Here is an 18,911-nt window from a genome sequence, read left to right as displayed (position 1 = left end):
CTGCTGTTTTTTGGATATCGTTTTTTGCTACTGGGATTTGATGGTATGCTTTGAAGAGGTCGAGCGAAGAAAATATTTTTTTTGTATTAAGATTCGTAGAAAAATCGTGTAAATGAGGTACTGGATATTTATCCGGAATAGTTACCGCATTTAATCGGCGATAGTCGCCACAGATACGCCATTCGCCTGTTTTTTTACGTACCAGATGTATCGGGCTAGCCCACGGACTGCTCGAGGGACGGCAAATACCTAAATCCATAAGACGTTTAAATTCTGCCTTAGCGGCTTTTAGCTTGTCCGGAGCTAGGCGTCTGGAACGTTCAGAGATCGGAGGACCATTCGTTAGTATGTGATGTTCGACGTCGCGATGCTTTAATGGAATTCGTTGATCGATACCAGTTATTCCCGGAAATTCTGCAAAGATCTTAGCAAAAACGTTTGAACGATCTACTGTTGACAGACCGAAATTTGGGGTGGTGTTAATGGTGCATGTGGTGAATAACTTTGTAGTGATATCGATAAGACGACGCTTACGTAGACTAACATCTAATCCGTAATGTTTTAAAAGGTCAGCCCCTATAATTGAAAAAGGAACGGCGGCTAAACAAAAGTTCCAAGTAAAAGCGCGACGTAACCCGAGGTCTAAAGTGAGGCGTCGTTCGCCAAAAGTGTCAATACTCGTATTATTAGCGGCGTACAATTTAAGCTGTGTTGCTGCTTTTTTCTGCGAAGCAGATGCAGCTAGGACTGAGATTTCGGCACCGGTATCGATTAAAAAGCGGTGACCGGAAATACGATCACGGATATAGAGACGATTTTGAGTAAGTTCCCTCTCGCCGACCGTCTCGCAACGGGGAGGAGAACTCAGTTTTCCGATGTATCATCGTCTTTCCAAGAACAAGGCTTGCGGCAAGACGTTGCCTTTTTACCGTATTTTTGATGTATGTAGCGAAGGCCGGATTTTGCGTCCGCTTTCGATGCTCCGCGGGATCGTGAAGAGGAACGCTCTCGTTTAAATTTTGAAAATTTACTCTCTAAATTAGTGATTCGTTTAGTGAGTTCAGATATTTTAGTTTTAAGGTCTGACTGATCATTCGGATCACTAGGAGAATGAAATTTACTTTTTTTAGTGTGTGTCTGAATAGGAACTAGTGACAGGTCGTGACCGCTCATATCAGCGATTTTATCGGCTATTTCAGCCAATTTTTGAAGATCGGGTTCGTTGATTGCTACGAGGATAGCTCTTTGAGTCTCAGGTAGTTGCTCAATAAATAAAGACTTGAGGACTGTTGAACTACATTGACCTCCGTTTAGTTGGCGCATATGATTTAATAGATGAGAAGGTTTTTGGTCTCCAAGTGATTGTCCTTTTAATAATTGACGTAAACGTGCCTCTGGTGAAGTCGAAAAGGTTGACAGAATGCGATCTTTAAGAGCTTGGTACAATTCAACCGGGGGCGGCTCTAAAGCAATGAGGTCTCTAATATGTCTAATGACTTCTCCTTCTAACGCGCCAACTAGAAAATCTACTTTGGTGCTATCTGTTTTAATATTCGCATTACGAAACGTCGCTTCTACTCGCAAGAACCAAGTTTCGGGATCGTCACGCCAAAAGGGCGGAATTTTAGGTACGCGATATGAATGAATTTGCGGGTCGGGTCTACCGTTGTCCGAGTTGTCTGAATTTGACATGGCGTTGATTAAATAGACTTATCTGTATATCGACTGCGCTTGTCTTTATCGCTCGTTTAGTCGTCTTCTCGTTTCCCCTGTTGCAATTGGCTGCTTTCCATAGGATCCACGAATGGACGTTGAGCGCGGCAAACTGGACTCTTCTCGTTTCCCTTGCTGCAATTGGCTGCTTTCCTTAGGATCCACAAATGGACGTTGAGCGCGGCGAACTGGACCCTTCTCGAAAAGGCGGCAACTCACAATGGACTTGTTGATATGCAATTGCACGCCGGCAAAAATCCGTTTATGTTTCAGGTGATGAATTTCTGGCTGACACTCGAGCTGACTCGTCTCCTCGTGGCAACGAGTGTTGATAAGGCGGCTCGGAAAATAAACTACGCAAGGCGTGGTGCAGGTATGATGAAACAATGGCAGGACGCCCGTTGGGTGTATACGAGACGGAATACTTTGTCTCAATACACGAGTGATTTTTAGCACTTTTTACGGCAGGAGTTCTAGACAAGATCTTCTCAATAGCACTCGACTGAATCGTCGGGGTCACCAAATGTGGGCACCTGTATATCCAGGAACGTATCTCGGGGGTTAGGTTACCCGGTGGTTGACGTCCTGGTTAATCTTCTTCGACGTGGAGGCCCACAATATTTCCAATAGGTTGAAGAGGATTTACGTGTTAGGAAGTAAGCACTATGAGAGACGTGTAGTATTTAAATATCAGAAAATTATGTATTACGTCTTGTCTTTACAAAGGGGTCAGATAGAACTCGTCTTTTTTATCACGCACGTGAGTCTCTGTAATCCCTAGGCTTAGTCGGTAAAGTCGAGAGCGCAGTAATCGGCATAGCCTACATGTGCATGGAATTTCGTACGGAAACGCATCAGCTAAGTAGTACTATATGTAACCTCAAATTCTAGTAGATACAGTTTACCACAGTGTCAACCACGTGTTTAATTACCTATTGCGAAAATGTCTACTTTTGTGCCAAATAAAGTGTTTTTGCGGGGAATTTTATTGCACTGCTTTATTCAAAAGAAATCTGCAGCTGAAGCACACAGAATTCTTGTTGAAACATATGGTGACAATGCTCTGTCGAATACGACATGCAGAGACTGGTTTAGGCGCTTTAAAAATAATGACTTTGACCTTGAAGATAAAGAACGTTCTGGAGCACCGACAAAGTTTGAAGACGAAGAATTGGAGGCATTGCTTGATCTAGATCCATGTCAGACGCTAGTAGAGCTCGGGAAAACATTGCAAGTAGATGCGTCAACAGTTTCAAAACGTTTAAAAGCGTTAGGAATGATCCAAAAGCAAGGACATTGGGTGCCGTATGAGTTGAAGCCGAGAGACGTTGAACGACGTTTTCTCATGTGTGAATTGCTGCTTCAACGGCATAAAAGAAAAGGTTTTCTGCACCGTATCATCACTGGAGATGAAAAGTGGATACACTACGATAATCCTAAGCGTAGAAAATCGTGGGGTAAGCCCGGCCATGCATCAACATCGTCGGCAAAGCCGAATATCCATGGTTCGAAACTTCTGCTCTGCATTTGGTGGGATCAGCAGGGCGTAATTTATTATGAGCTGCTTAAACCTAATGAAACTATCACGAGAGCTCGCTATCGACTTCAGATGATGCGTTTGAGTCGAGCTCTAAAAGAAAAGCAACCACTATACGGGCAGAGACACGACAAAGTCATTTTGTTACATGACAATGCTCGGCCACATGTGGCAAAACCAGTCAAAACTTACCTGGAAACGCTTCAATGGGAAGTTTTACCTCACCCGCTGTATTCACCGGACATAGCCCCCTCGGATTACCACTTGTTTCGGTCGATGGCGCATGGTTTGAGCGAGCAGCGCTTCCATTCTTTCGAAGAAACCGAAAAATGGGTCGATTCATGGATTGCGTCAAAAGATGAATCGTTTTTTCGACGGGGGATTCAATTACTGCCAGAAAGATGGGAGAAAGTGGTCTCTAATGATGGACAATACTTTGAGTAAAGTTATTGTAAGCCTTATATTTTAAATTAATGTTTTTTTTTAACAAAAAAAACAGCGAGAACTTATTCAAGGTCCTAATAACATAAAATAAAGTATACAAAATAAATATACATTAAACAAAATTAATTAATTACGAAAGTCTTAAAGTTTAATTAATTTTAATTTGTGTGTGCTCACATTTCGTTTTAATGTAATTCTTTACTATTGAAACAAGTTTTTATTATTGTAATTTTTAATGTCAATAAGAATAAAAAAAAGTTAAGAAATTAGAAAACAATAATTGTGTAAATATTTTGTTCGGTTTAAAATAAATGTTACAATTAAACATAACACCTTGCACGGTGAAAAACTAAAAAAACACTTACGGATAACTTTGATCGGCTTCAATTTGCTTTCTGGCGTTTCGATATTTCGGGAATGAAAATTACGTAGCGTCGCGATTTCACACGCACATAGACTCATTCATCTCCCTAGAGAATGTTGAACTCACTGATCGATTCGCGCCAGCACTTTCGCAGCAATTTCACCTCGTCTCATCTATCAACTACTTTGAGAGTGTCTGTTCGAGACCATAATCTCCTCGAGAGTCTAAGCTCTGTTACTCGATTCACGTTTCGTAACAAACAAACATTAAACAAAATGACACGAATAGCACGGAAGAGAAATAACAACTGATTGTAATCATACGATGAGTAAGCTAAATCGTTAAATATAGTCTCAACTCGATGTAGTCAGTAACATATATCTGGGTCCAGGGTCCGCTCGAGTCTCTAAAGAGAATGTAAAGATTGCGAAAAAGAGGCTTGAGATCCTCGTGCAAAGGCACTGTCACCTGTCTATTCCTCTCTTAAAACCTTATATAATCTCGTTTATTTTTTAAGCAGAATTTTATCCGCTAAAACGGAAGTGTCCTTTAACTTCCAACTATAAACCGTCAACCTTCGTTTGTTTCCAGCCGTAATATAGCCTTTTAAATGATGAAACAAATCGCGTGTCAACGTCAGCAGTTTGCCATCAATATAAAAAACTGCTTATAAATTTTGTTTATTAAGCAGATATAAATGCTGCTTAATGTTACAAATTAATGCTGAGTTAATATAGATTAATGCTCAGTTAATGTAAGTGTACTTCAATTAAATAAACATTAAACAAAAATTTAATATTTTACAATTAAAAAAAGCAACAAGCTCATTTACATATGCTACAATGTATACGTTAAATGAGTTTCACGAGAAGTTTATTCACAATTTTTATATTTTTATCCTTGAGAAATAAAAGTGCGATTTTGTCCGTTTCTCCGCGCGCACGAATTCATCTAATGATCAGTTTTAGTTTCAAAACCGAATAATATCCTTCTATAGATATAAGATCAATTGTCCTTTGTTCAAATGTACCTTGTTTTCTTCGGACTAACCGTAAGCGCTTTCACAATAATCAAATCTACAAATACTAACAATCAGCTTTACGCAATATCACTGCGATTGTCCCGTAAGAAGTTTCCTCGCAAATTCTCAGTGAAACGTAACGGTTCGCTTCGACACCACTTCGAATTTCGTCACTCTTTTCTCATGTAGCGGCACTATTGCTAAAATCTTTTATTCCCTATCGATAATCCGGATACGTCTTCGATAATCGAATGATGTTACATACGTGATATCGCTTTGCGATATACTTGAAATGTATTCGTTATCAAGAAACCGGTTTGCTCGACATTTGTGCAGCTTGTTACGTCGAGTAAACGTCGTACACGCGAATAAATGCAAGTCCGTAACGAAATCGGTCAGCCGACACACGCGAATAAATACCGCGTCAGCTCGCCTCTTGGGTTACGGCGACTACACTGAATGACACATTTGTCGAGACTCGCTCTTATAGGCCGCTCACTTTGATTACAGAGGCCCCTTTTTCGACGACGGTCACCGATGGCCATAGGGGCCTTGACTCGATGATCTCTATGAAAAAAATCTTCGGGGTCTCTCTTTTGGAGGCAGCACGAGGAAGCCGTAAAACTTTTGGACGAAAAGAATGACAATGCGCGCGTAAAGATAGCATATCAATATGACTTTATCATTTTCAAAATAAATAAGAAATTTTTAGATTGCAGTATCGATATTATATTTAATCAAAAAGTAATCAGATTTTTAAAGAAAGAAATGTAACGTGCTTTATCATCTCGTTCTTAAAATTAAAACTCTTAGAATCGCAAGGTTTTTAGATTTATGGAATGCTTCAAATGTATAAACAATTTTTGAATCGTTTCTACGATACAAATAAAGAATTAATCTTTGCGAATTAATCTATTATTATACTGTAACAAAAGCGAAAGATAATACATAAAAATTATGTAGGTATTAAGTAATTTTATTAACTTCATTATTTAGACTTCGATTATAACTATGAGTCACATAGCCTCGATGATATGTAGATAAAAAGTGTGCTGACACAGCAAATTTTTATCTCTTGTAACATAATTATTACAGAAAAAAGAGAAATGATGAAAAAACTATATTTTCTAACAATACTTTTCTTTATTAAATATAATTTTGCCGAGTTTACATGTTATATTATCTTAATGATGAAATTTTTCTTCTTTAATGCAGACAAAGCTTTGCTTTGATGCATGTATATTTTCTCATATGTTTCATAAATATTACATTTTTGCATAGATTACAATTATATTTATTTTCATATTTATGTGATTTCTGAAATATTTGTAACATAATTTAACTGATATTAAAAAATGCTAATTTATTTTGGGTATTACATGATAAGATTTATTGTTTATTTAAAAAAAAAAATTATAAATGTTACCTTAAAAAAAATATGTTGACTTTTGAAGCCTCTTTTCGTTGTCATCGCGTTATCGATAGATTTGTCTATCGCAAAGTTTGTATTGATGAGTTTGTTTATCATCAATCATTGTTGTTATAGAGATGATTGCGTTTGGCAGTTTGTATTTTGACAGCTTTATTTTAACAAGTTGTTTGACAAGTTTAAAGTGTTTAAGCAGATACAATTAAACGGATACAAAAAGAAAGAACAAAAAAAAGGCGCACGTGTATGTTCTAGTTGTTCATAAATTGTCCATATTCTTTTGTGATTCTTTTGTGACATCGCGACATATTAAATTTGTCGTGTAAATCGTTCCACGAATTTAAATATATGTGACATTTGTGATAAGAGAAATACGCATATCTTTTACTTTAATTACTTATCTTCAAATTTTTTTATTATCTATAGTTTATCTTTATCTTTTCTATTTATATACGTAGTCAAAAATAGAAAACTTGAGAATTCTATTCTATTTTCTGCAATTTTTAACAATGCTGTATTTGCAAATACATACAATTAATCGACGAGCAGTTGCGCTATAATTAGAACGCGCATTTATAATCTATATAGAAATATATTGTGATGATGATAAACTGTATTATTATTCTATAGGAAATAACAAAGATTAATGAAAGTAAATAAAATTAATGAAAGTGTTTGTCTGCGTTTCTCGTAATTAACGCTTAATACAATTTCAGTGGGCTTTCATTGCTCAGATCAATCATTTAAATTAATTGACGCTGGATTAGTAACTATCAGTCCTTGGATTATAGCATCTAGAAGATAGCTGAAAAACAAGGAGCTCCATTAATTTTAGGCTTAACAAATGTTGCGAGAGAAGGTTAAAATTCAACAAGACAGAAACTACGTATTATTAATTAGATACAGAAGGATGCTGTGTATTTACCACATCTATGCCGGATATACAGGGGAATAGATCCATGGACACTCCGTAATTATCGGCCACCGGCTATTTGGAAATTAATCAGGTCATCTGTGTTAGTAGTAGTGACAATCAATGCTAGTTACGATTGCTAGTGACAGAATTATTCAAGAGATTGTTCTGTCGAACGTGATTTGCCAAAGCAAAAAGCTGAAGTGGCTGTCGTCTTTATTCAAATATCACTCTATTCAAATTCGACAGCTTTACAAAAAAACTTTGCCTTCTTAAAAAATGTTGGAATCTGCAAAACTCGATTTTGTAGAAAGAAGAATGGCAGGATCGAGAAAGGAAAGAGAAGAATGGTGGATAAAAGTCCGCGACTTATTTCCAGCAGTTGGAATACTAACTTATATCTGATATTAGAAGCGAGACAAGTTGCTTTGTGGGATGAGCATAGCCGCCGGGAATGTAGCAGTTAATTAAGTGTTCTTGCTCGGTCATGTTTAGTCGGCGCTATAATCTAAAAGGGGCCGGGAGTTCCTAATTAAATATAATTGGCCGAATCTGTTGGTGTAATCAAGCACACATAGGCTTTATAAAATTATGAATTTATATAACATTTATATATTATATTTATACGCCTCCCCTCCACACACACACAAATATCTACATATCTATAAAATTGGGAAGAAAAACCGTATCCCTTTTAACTGTATAACTTTTAACTGTATAATATAAAATTTTAATTGTCTGATTGATTTGGTGTAAACATCGAGTGAACCGCTGATTGTGTGGATGGCTGCGCTGCGTTACGTATTGATGACGCTTATCCAACGGAAAGGGATTCCGAAGCCGGATTAACCGATTGTGTTTATACTGCGGGCGATGCTATTGTTCAAATACCCGTAATGTTAATTATCGTTCTGTTTGCACGGCGCTATTGAAATTATGCTTCTCGATGTGGGTGATTAAAATGAGAAATTACATTGTGTATTATGTATGTGCCGGATTAGCGGCCATCCGTCAAGTATTTGCATTTACGTTGGTGTGAAATTTTTAATTAAAGCAAGATGAAATATCTAAAATACAATTTAGCTCTGCCATCTTTTTTCTAACGTTATAAATCTAATATTATTTCATTGCAGCTGCGATGCAAAACGATCTGACATTTGTAATTCAATATTTGCAGTTGCGGCAGACGAATAAATTTGTAAGCGACTCTCAAGTGACCACCTCTCTTCAATTACAATCGACAGAAGGGCCGGCACGGCGCAACGCTCATTCGAACAAAGTGTCATATTTATCAGTCATCAAAAATCAGCCAGCGTGGTGCCGAACGTTTGCCCATTAACGTCTGCTAACCTTGACCCGATATTCAGATAACTCGCCGACAAGGCTAACGACTCGACCTGACCGATTAGATTGAGACTACCTCGATATATACGCGGCCGTTTTGTATACCGCGCACAATTGCTGATTCGCGAGGAGCCCGAGAGCTCCGAGAGAGCTCTTCCTAGATTTATGACCCCACAAAGTGGTCCAGGGTCGCGTTTACGCGCGGCGCACTGATGCAGACGAAAATGAAGCCGCGATAACCATTTCGACGATTTTATTGCAATTCTCTCGAGAGCGTAAACCATGATCAAATGCACGAGCATAGCTCTTCATCATGCTGAACTTTCAGCTGCTTTAATTATCAGAAAGATTATTCGTGCGAACTGTCAACACTCCACCAAAAAACACAATACGTAATTCGAAGCTAAACTCAGCGCATATTGTTTCATCTTTTTTATTCATCTATTTCTAAATTCTATTCTTTGGATAAAATAATTTATATCCGACAAATAGTACTGTTTTGCTGAAGTATAACAATAAACTAAACTTTTATTTTGTTTCTACTTTTTTTGCAGCTGTGGTATACCAGGACATGCGGTGCACCAAGTTACGTGCAAGCATTGCACATGACTGTCTGTCAGTTTTATACACGTATTCCATTTACGTATGTTTTGTCAGGATAAAACTGATCGTTATTGGTAACTGTTGAAGCTTAAAAGCTTAGATTAGATAACAGAAAGTGACATAGAATTTAGTAAATCCTGCTCGTATATCTTTTACAGTCGAAGTAGCGCAAGGTCGGCAGGATTGCTGCGGTTTCTCGTCAGAACCATCACGTCAAGAGAAATCTCTGTGCTTCTTGTAATCCTGAGACCTATGCTTTTATTTTCTCTTGCTGCATCTAACGTGCACCATGCAAGAAAAGCTTTAAAATTTACTATCTTTTATCACGCAAAATTCAAAATGTCAGAAAAATACCGGTATGCGATATATTAAAGATATAAGATGTGAAGATTCAAAATTGGTTTAAAAATCTTAATCAAGATTTTGCATTATTTATTTGTATATATTATATATTTATATTTTAAAACTCTCTCATGAGAATTTAAAAAAATAATTGATTTTAAAGTTAAAATTGAGCAAGTCGACTTTGAAGTAAAAACTCCATACAAAATTATAATTTATTTGCTTTCTACTCAATATCTACGTATCTCATTGTATGTACTTTGAAACATCAGATGACTAATCATTAATTAATAGCTATTATTTTACATTCAAAATGGCAGAATGACATGCGTTGTTTTTAAATTAGAAATTACATTATCACGTGTATTTGTAAAGAATCTACGACAATAGAAATGTTGAGTTTAAGTTTAATGCAGACTGTTATAAAGCTATATTTATCACAAATTTGTCAAAAATTAAAAACTATGATTCAACGTGTTTGTGTTTAAAGATACCGAAATAGAAAAACTTGTTGAAAAACCCGGAAATAGAAAAAGTGACGAGAGTTCTAAGAGACATATAATATATATATATATGCAATTGCAAGCAAACTGCTGTTAAAAAGAATTAATCTTGAGCTTGTTTTTCTAAACCACTACAATTTCTCTCATCCTTTGTCTCTTTTCTCCATCTTTTCCCCCTATTATTCGCATATTACATTTGTGTTTGTCATACATTTGCATAAATTATAAATAATGCATGCACATTATTTATTCTTTAACGCAAAAATATAACGATTTTTCCACTGGCCAAAATTTTACTAGAATAATAAGAGATACGTTTTTTCATCTCAAAAATATGTGCATAAAAATGTTAAATCACTAATCTGCCTTCTTACAGATTTTGATACATGCAATATCTAGCATAATATTTTTACTATTAAATAATTAAACAAAATAATAATAAATTACGAGTAGATATACTCTACTCATTTAACAATCAATATATAAATATAATAAAAGCGTTTCAGATAAAATACATTGAACCGAGAAATGATAAAAAAAGATGCAAAAAGCATTATGTTTATATTTCTTATTAATCTTATCTTGTAATTGCAGGTTATCTTTTTATTATCACTATTTTATATTACTCAGCATTATTACTTTTTATCTATTTGCTTGACGAAATAAGATCTTGCAATTCATTCATTAAACAATTCAATATATAATTTTGGATCATTTTCTTATCGTCATAATTTAAACACAATCTCTTCGTACTATCTAACTTACTCGAAGTTTATTATCATTCTTTAATATTATAATTCTTTCGTCTACTAAGGCGAAATAAAATATTACAATCTATTGTGCAAACTTGTAACTTCAAGTTATCTTCTTATCGTCATAATTTGATAATAATTTGATAATAATTCATACATAATTTCTGTACTACAACTCATGTTTAACTCATTCAAAATTTATTATCACTCAGCATTATCATTCTTCCGATTATCTGTGTAAACGAAATATTAAACTAATTGCTCGAATATCTACAACGTGAGTTATTCCGCGATATAATTTCTCCGATATAAATAACACTTAACAAACGTAAATTTTCTTGGCTACAAGCACAATATCACTACCAAAATGCAAAACTGTGAATACTGCAAAAGTGACGCATGCAAATCGACGTAACTAATATCAGAACGCCGTTCTGTGCCATATCTTATCTCGGCATTTCCTCTCGTGTCGTCGTTTTGCTTCCGGGATGTGTGGCATGGAGCCAATAGTAGATGGCCAGCAATTATAACGTATCATCCGTAGAATATCAAATCATCTAAGCTCCCGTTTAAATGTCATAATGAATCGTAAAAAAAAAAGTGAATTACTCATCCAGCAAACTTCGATATCAAACAGTCTGCTGCGTCCATCAAAAGATTATTATCTCATATTCAAACTGTATAGTATGCTCCATAAATGACGTCCACGAAGCATCATAGAAGAAGCGCCGTAAAGAATAAAAAAAAAAGGTAAAGAAAAAGGCGCCAAGTACACGCTCTTGTCACAACCAAAACAAAACAGTATTGTTTTACATTTAAAAAAAATTGCCGTATATATTAAACCTATCAAAAAACCAGTCGTATATATTACCCTTTCAAAAAAAGCTGTCGTACATATTAAAACCTTTCAACAAGTAATGCTATTGTGTATATTAAAACTATAAAAAAATATGATATCAGGAAATGACGCCAAGTGGGATTAAAGAACTATGAAAAAAGTTGTACACTATTTCTATAAAACTCTTCTATAAAACTTTTGTACATAAAGCTGTCGTATATATTAAATAAAAAATCTAAAAAAGTGCTGTCGTACATATATTATTATATTGCATACTATATTTCACCATATTTTACATATACTATACTATATGTATTATATATATTATTACATATACTATACGATATATATTATTTATAATATTACATATACTATATATATTATAAAAAATTAAACTCATAAATAAAAAAAATATTTAAAAAATAAAAATATTTTAGCAAAAAAAATTTTAAAATATTAAAAAAATTTAATTAAAATAAAAAAATATTTATTAAAAAACGCAAAAAAACTTGGCGTTGCTACAGTAAACTACATGTTAACTTACATGATGTCAACTTATTACATTATGTCAATTAATCGTCAATTGTTATATTATTACTAATTTTTTTGCTTTATAATATTTTGAGGTGTAGCAACGCCAAGTTTTTTTGCGTTTTTTAATAAATATTTTTTTATTTTAATTAAATTTTTTAAATATTTTAAAATTTTTTTTGCTAAAATATTTTTGTTTTTTTAATATTTTTTTAATTTTTTTTATTTATGAGTTTAATTTTTTATAATATATATAGTATATGTAATATTATAAATAATATATATCGTATAGTATATGTAATAATATATATAATACATATAGTATAGTATATGTAAAATATGGTGAAATATAGTATGCAATATAATAATATATGTACGACAGCACTTTTTTAGATTTTTTATTTAATATATACGACAGCTTTATGTACAAAAGTTTTATAGAAGAGTTTTATAGAAATAGTGTACAACTTTTTTCATAGTTCTTTAATCCCACTTGGCGTCATTTCCTGATATCATATTTTTTTATAGTTTTAATATACACAATAGCATTACTTGTTGAAAGGTTTTAATATGTACGACAGCTTTTTTTGAAAGGGTAATATATACGACTGGTTTTTTGATAGGTTTAATATATACGGCAATTTTTTTTAAATGTAAAACAATACTGTTTTGTTTTGGTTGTGACAAGAGCGTGTACTTGGCGCCTTTTTCTTTACCTTTTTTTTTTGAAAAGGTTATTTTTTGAGATATTATTTCTTTTTTTTTAGTAATTTGTTTTGATTGTGACAAGAGCGTGTACTTGGCACCTTTATTTTACCTTTTTTTTTAAAAAAAGGTAATTGATAGATATTTTTTTTTTAATGATATATATACGACTGTTTTTTAAAGCTAAAATAATGAAATATTAGTTAGATTTTTTTAAAGACGGCCCATTATCACCCCAGTCGTACTTTCAGTATACAGCATACGACGGTCCTCTTTAATTAATTAAGTTACAGAAATACAACATTCTATAAGTATCATATTGTTTCTAGGCCATTGTGTTTTTCTAATTGAAGCATCATCAGCTTCAATCCAATCATTTTCTTCTCTATGCAGGGTGTCCCATTTAACTTGAGACAACTAAATATTTCGAAAAATAAGCATTGTACGAAAAAATGTCCCAAATAAACTTTTAATATTATCAAGGGGGACGTCTGGCTGTATAAAAATTAACCCGCCCCCACCGCCCCTTGGGGGTGGGGCGGGTGGCAACTTTGAAATTTCAAATAGGAACCTCCATTTTTTATTACAGATTCGGATTCCTTGGAAAAAAATACGTAAGTTTTGTCCGAGACATTTTTTCGAATCGTGATAGATGGCGCTGTAATCAGTGAAAATTAGTTTTTGCCATTTTCTCTCACCATCGGGGTGCTTTATTTCGGTGAATCCCCTCGCCTCTCACTATTCAATTACAATAAATGCTCGAAATGATGACTTTATATTTTGATGCATTTATTAACTCGAGCTTGGAATGCTTGTACACATGTAGAAAGTGTATCTGGCGTTATTTGTGCGCAAGCATATCTAATACGTTCCACCATGTTTTCTCGAGTATTTGGTACTTTTGTATACACTTTTTCTTTAAGGTAACATAAAATTATTTCAACTTTCAAAATTATTTTAACTTTCTTCTCTAAAGATAAATAATCCATTATTTATTTGCTGAAATAAAGAACGCATCCGTAAAAAAACAAGTAGCTAGCGTACCAAAACTATGAGGCATCTACATATGTAGTAAATTTCTGAAATACTAAAAATACTGAAAAGGAGAAACAAAATAAATGAAAGAAATTAAGTCAGAACAATTCTTCAATAACTGGATTCTTTAAATTTCAAGTCAAGTAAATTTCAGTAATACGTACGCTAGCTACTTGTTTTTTTACGGACGCGTTCTTTATGTCAGCAAATAAATAATGGATTATTTATCTTTAGAGAAGAAAGTTGAAATAATTTTAAAATAATTTTGAAAGTTGAAATAATTTTATGTTACCTTAAAGAAAAAGTGTATACAAAAGTACCAAATACTCGAGAAAACATGGTGGAACGTATTAGATATGCTTGCGCACAAATAACGCCAGACACACTTTCTACATGTGTACAAGCATTCCAAGCTCGAGTTAATAAATGCATCGAAATGGAAAGTCATCATTTCGAGCATTTATTGTAATTGAATAGTGAGAGGCGAGGGGACTCACCGAAATAAAGCACCCCGATGGTGAGAGAAAATGACAAAAACTAATTTTCACTGATTACAGCGCCATCTATCACGATTCGAAAAAATGTCTCGGACAAAACTTACGTATTTTTTTCCAAGGAATTCGAATCTGCAATAAAAAATGGGGGTTCCCATTTGAAATTTCAAAGTTGCCACCCGCCCCACCTCCAAGGGGCGGTGGCGGCAGGTTAATTTTTACACAGGCAGACGTCCCCCTTGATAATATTAAAGTTTATTTGGGACATTTTTTCGTACAGTGCTTATTTTTCAAAATATTTAGTTGTCTCAAGTTAAATGGGACACCCTGTATATATTACAACGTTTATAATTATCTATTTCATTTAGTCTCTATTAGGCCCTGACCTATTATCATCTCTTTCAGTTTAATAAATAATTTAATTATAGTTGTTATAAATAGAATTACAAACTCGTATTACATAGTTAAATTAAATTTGCAATTTATAAGTGGCATTCAAAAACGATATTCAAATACATTGAGTACATGATTTAGATAATTAATTAAATATGTTAGTACGTATTATTCATTTGATTAGTTATTTAAAAACAATATACTACATATATAATTATTTTTAACATGTTCACAATTTATACTGACAATAAGGACAATGAAAAATAGAAACTAGCAAATATTACATTATATTACCACGATTTGGCCGTTCTGCACGTGCGCGACGTCTGTAGCCTGCGTACGGGATATATGTATAGGTACAACGCTTGCGCACAACGCACAGAGTCTGCTCTAGAGTGAGAAACAAATATCATCCGCACCGTAATATTTTTCGAAACTCTCAAGCACAATCAGCAATGTAGGAGTATTACATATATTTTACTTCACACACGTATACCGCTGTGTGGTCAGATTTGATACACAAACAGCAGCAGCAGCAGGAATGGAAGGATTACCGCATATATGCGCAAGTCACATTGTACATGTGAGCTCCGCGCTTCGCATGTACATGGCTTGCGCATGCGTTGCCGGTGATACATGCCGATATGTGTACATCTGAGATACTAGCCATCTATCGGCAAGAATTTATAAAGTACATCCCAGACGACTGAAATAATTTTCATAGTTTTCATGACATTTCGACTTTAGACTTTAATATCTTTATTTATACAGCATATAGAGCAAAAACAAGCATACTTTTATTATATATTTTGGGTATGCGCTATCGATTGAGCCTATTTTTAAATCGATCGGCTCAGGCATTACTGAGATCCGATAATCTCGGCTCGTCTCAACTTTCGGTCTCGCGTAAAGAGACACGGTCGGTCTTGCGCTGCGCGTGAACTTGGCGCGAGACACTGCCGTGTCTCTTGATACGTCGCTATAAATTCACAACACCACCACCGGGCATTTGTTCCTGCGAGTCGCCCATAAAGCCAGTCTAGTCACGGCAGATAAGGTGCATCCCTCGCAGCGACCTTAGGACCGTGATAGACCATAAAACACAATGATCGGCCCCCAAGCAAGCGACGACGCGAGATACCGTCATCAATCACTACGGTCGACAATGCGTAAGAAATACTCGGCCCGCGTTGCGACAGATACGACCGAGGGGACGCAGAGTTCGCTGATAAATGGACCCGACGGTCGCGCAGGAATGTCCCCATTTGCCGTACGAAAAAGGGTTCGGATGTCTCGGCGACATCGAATACCTATCGAAGGATCCTCAGCGCGTCGTCGGAAAGCGACAGCTGCATCCGATCTCAGGCACTTAGCAGACGATGGCGCGCGAATCGGGAACAATGAACGAACGCGCGGGCGAAGCAAGGTATCTCGGGGCAACGAGAACGGCACGATACGATGACAGGTCGGATAATCGAGCGCAGGTACGTCGCTTGATTATCTGTTTTAAATTCCAACGGGAAATGTGATCCGAGATGGAGTGTTTCCCGGGCTCTTACGTGCCTCGGAGATACGAGCCGTCCGCTTCGTCTGCGTCACGGAGACGAAACGGTCCTCGGACGGGGAGAAAAAGCAGAAATGCAGGAGGGCACTGATGGAGAGAGTAAACACTCTTTCAGGGTGTACTTAGCGAAGGCGGTGTCTCGAGAAAGCGGAACAGTGGGCGGAAAACCTTGACGTGTTCGCTCCGAGTAAGAGAGAGAGAGAGAAAGAGAAAGAGTTCTTTCTCAATGAAAAATTGTGTTCGCACAACGGCATAATGCTCGAAGATCGACAGTTGAATCATGCCTAAAACCGTGTGAAAGCCGATTAGATATAATCGGAGAGACAGGTTTGAAAAGATAATAGGATTACTCTGCTGATGGGGACATAAAACTACTCATGGCACTTAATACTTCCCCCCCCCCCCCCCAAAAAAAATATATGTCCCATAAAAAGAGGAAACAGAGTAATGAAATAACTGCAAATAAATCGAGTTAGAATTCCCCGGCCAAGTCGGGGCAAACCGCGTCTCAGTTAAGGTCGAAGCTCTCTAAGCTGCAAATAGAATCTCTAAATAGAGCTTTCAAAGAGGAAGGAGCTGGAAATTCGATTGCCACTCGGGCCGCAGATTGCATCGAAAATCTCACACGCGTGTTTTCCCACTCGTGCAGCACGCCACGTGCACAGACGCAAAGACATGTATAATACAATAAAACGTCAACGGAGATGTATTAAATTCTCAATTGGTCACCAGCAAACGAGTTTACGGAAACGAGAAACGCATGCGCCGCTTCTGACGTTACTGAATATGTATGATCCCGGGGCGAATTTGCGATCTCAATGAGCTTCGCGGAACTTTCCAGAATCCTTATCAGACCTGTATGAGTTCTCTGATTGACTACATTCCGAGAACGGTGGTTATGCTAACTGCCACGGGTTTGATAAAGGGACGAGTTATTGGAGACTTTGGCCGCCTATATAAATGCAATTAGTCTAGTAGAAGGCTTGAAATGTAATTGAATCGGGATTTGAATGAAATCTTAAATGCGAGAGGGAAAAGAGATTAGGAGAGCGCTAAGAAAAATATATTAAACGAACAAGACGGTATAAACGGAATGAAATGCTAAAAAGGAATAAAACGCCAAATTATTAGTTAGCATACTTAAATTGTATTAATCAAAATACAGTGTGTTAACTGCAAATCAAAGTATGCTGGTAGATTTTTTCAGTACAATTAATTGCAATTAATTTATTACCGAAATATGCAGTTTAACATTTTTCTTTTTTTACTTATTTTTTCATTAAAATTATATTTCTTTGATTGGATTTTCCAGCGAAAATAAAAACTTTATTCTGAAAACGTCCAGCGCACTGCGAAGGTCGTCCAAAGTTGTAATCTTTCGTCACTCCCAGCGGCAAGATGTTGTATAAGAGTCGCAATTTCCGTTATTACCGTCTCATACTCGATGACGCAGCAAAACGTCAAAGTTAAAGCACGGAACGTTCGCTGACATAAAAACGGCAAAATTCTCCGCGTATACGTACCGAACAATGATCGCAACGGAGTGAGTCTGGCAGTAGCCCGAAAGTTTCCTCCAATTCTGGCTTTCTTTATTCAAAATTAAACTACCTATACGCGGACGGTAACGAGGAGACACACCGAGTGCTGGACAAACGCAATTCGTCGAGCGGAACAGAAACTGCGGGAAAATTATTCGCCCGGCTCCGTCTCTAAATCAACGACAAAATAAAATTTTTACGGTCAGTACTCTCGTCTCCGCTAGGAAGCGAAAATGCTCACTGCGACCGCGCAACCGCTACACTGACATTTTACGATGACAAACGGCGATAAAATCTCTAATTAAAGAACGAATTGGTTCGAAGCGAATTTCGAAATAGGGTTTACGTTTATGCAAAAGTCTGACACGTCGAAGCTTCGCGCGTGAAAATAATACGTGCTTCGCGCATTAAAACCTCTCCGTGTTACTTGGATACTCGCATGCTCTCTCGTCTTTTTGTTTTCGCCAGATTAGATGTCGCCGATCCGAGAATCGGAAGACTAGGTCGCATCTCCGTTGTCCCTTCACACGCTGGTCAATTCCGAGGTTCATCTTTTTTTATCGACTGCCTCTTCACCGACGACCCTACGAAACCGCCATAAACTCCACCCTTTGTCGCAAGGGTGGACTGCCATTACGACTACACACGCAGTCGGATATAATTAATTTTAGACTCGGTGCGGTTAAATTAAATTTGTACGTCGGATTATACGCAGATTATCTCAAAGCCAGCGTATTCCGAAAGTACCTTTATACAATTTCCGAGTATAAATAATTAAAATTATATTACTAAAATAAAAAAGCAAAACAATGTTAAATTTAAAAAATAGTAAAAACGCGCGCTGGTTT

At 36.0% G+C, this 18,911-nt stretch overlaps 1 protein-coding gene across 4 annotated transcripts in view; it reads right to left on the bottom strand.

Moving 5' to 3' along the window:
• The window catches only part of LOC105672694 (facilitated trehalose transporter Tret1-2 homolog), a 71,898-nt gene that overhangs the window by 12,460 nt on the left and 40,527 nt on the right, over positions 1–18,911 (bottom strand). The window contains exons 1-2 of one of the 4 annotated variants that reach the window (XM_067355031.1): positions 5,089–5,614; positions 4,060–4,464 (exon numbers count right to left, since the gene is read on the bottom strand). The exons of 2 other annotated variants lie outside the window; for them this stretch is intronic. The gene's annotated coding sequence lies outside the window, so the exon portion shown is untranslated. Of the gene's footprint in view, positions 1–4,059; positions 5,615–18,911 lie in introns of those variants that run through there. One more of the 4 variants, XM_012367795.2, reaches the window with a different exon arrangement.

This window comes from Linepithema humile, chromosome 1 (assembly GCF_040581485.1).
Source record: "Linepithema humile isolate Giens D197 chromosome 1, Lhum_UNIL_v1.0, whole genome shotgun sequence".
Taxonomy (NCBI): domain Eukaryota; kingdom Metazoa; phylum Arthropoda; class Insecta; order Hymenoptera; family Formicidae; genus Linepithema; species Linepithema humile.
This window is presented reverse-complemented; position numbering and strand designations above follow the sequence as displayed.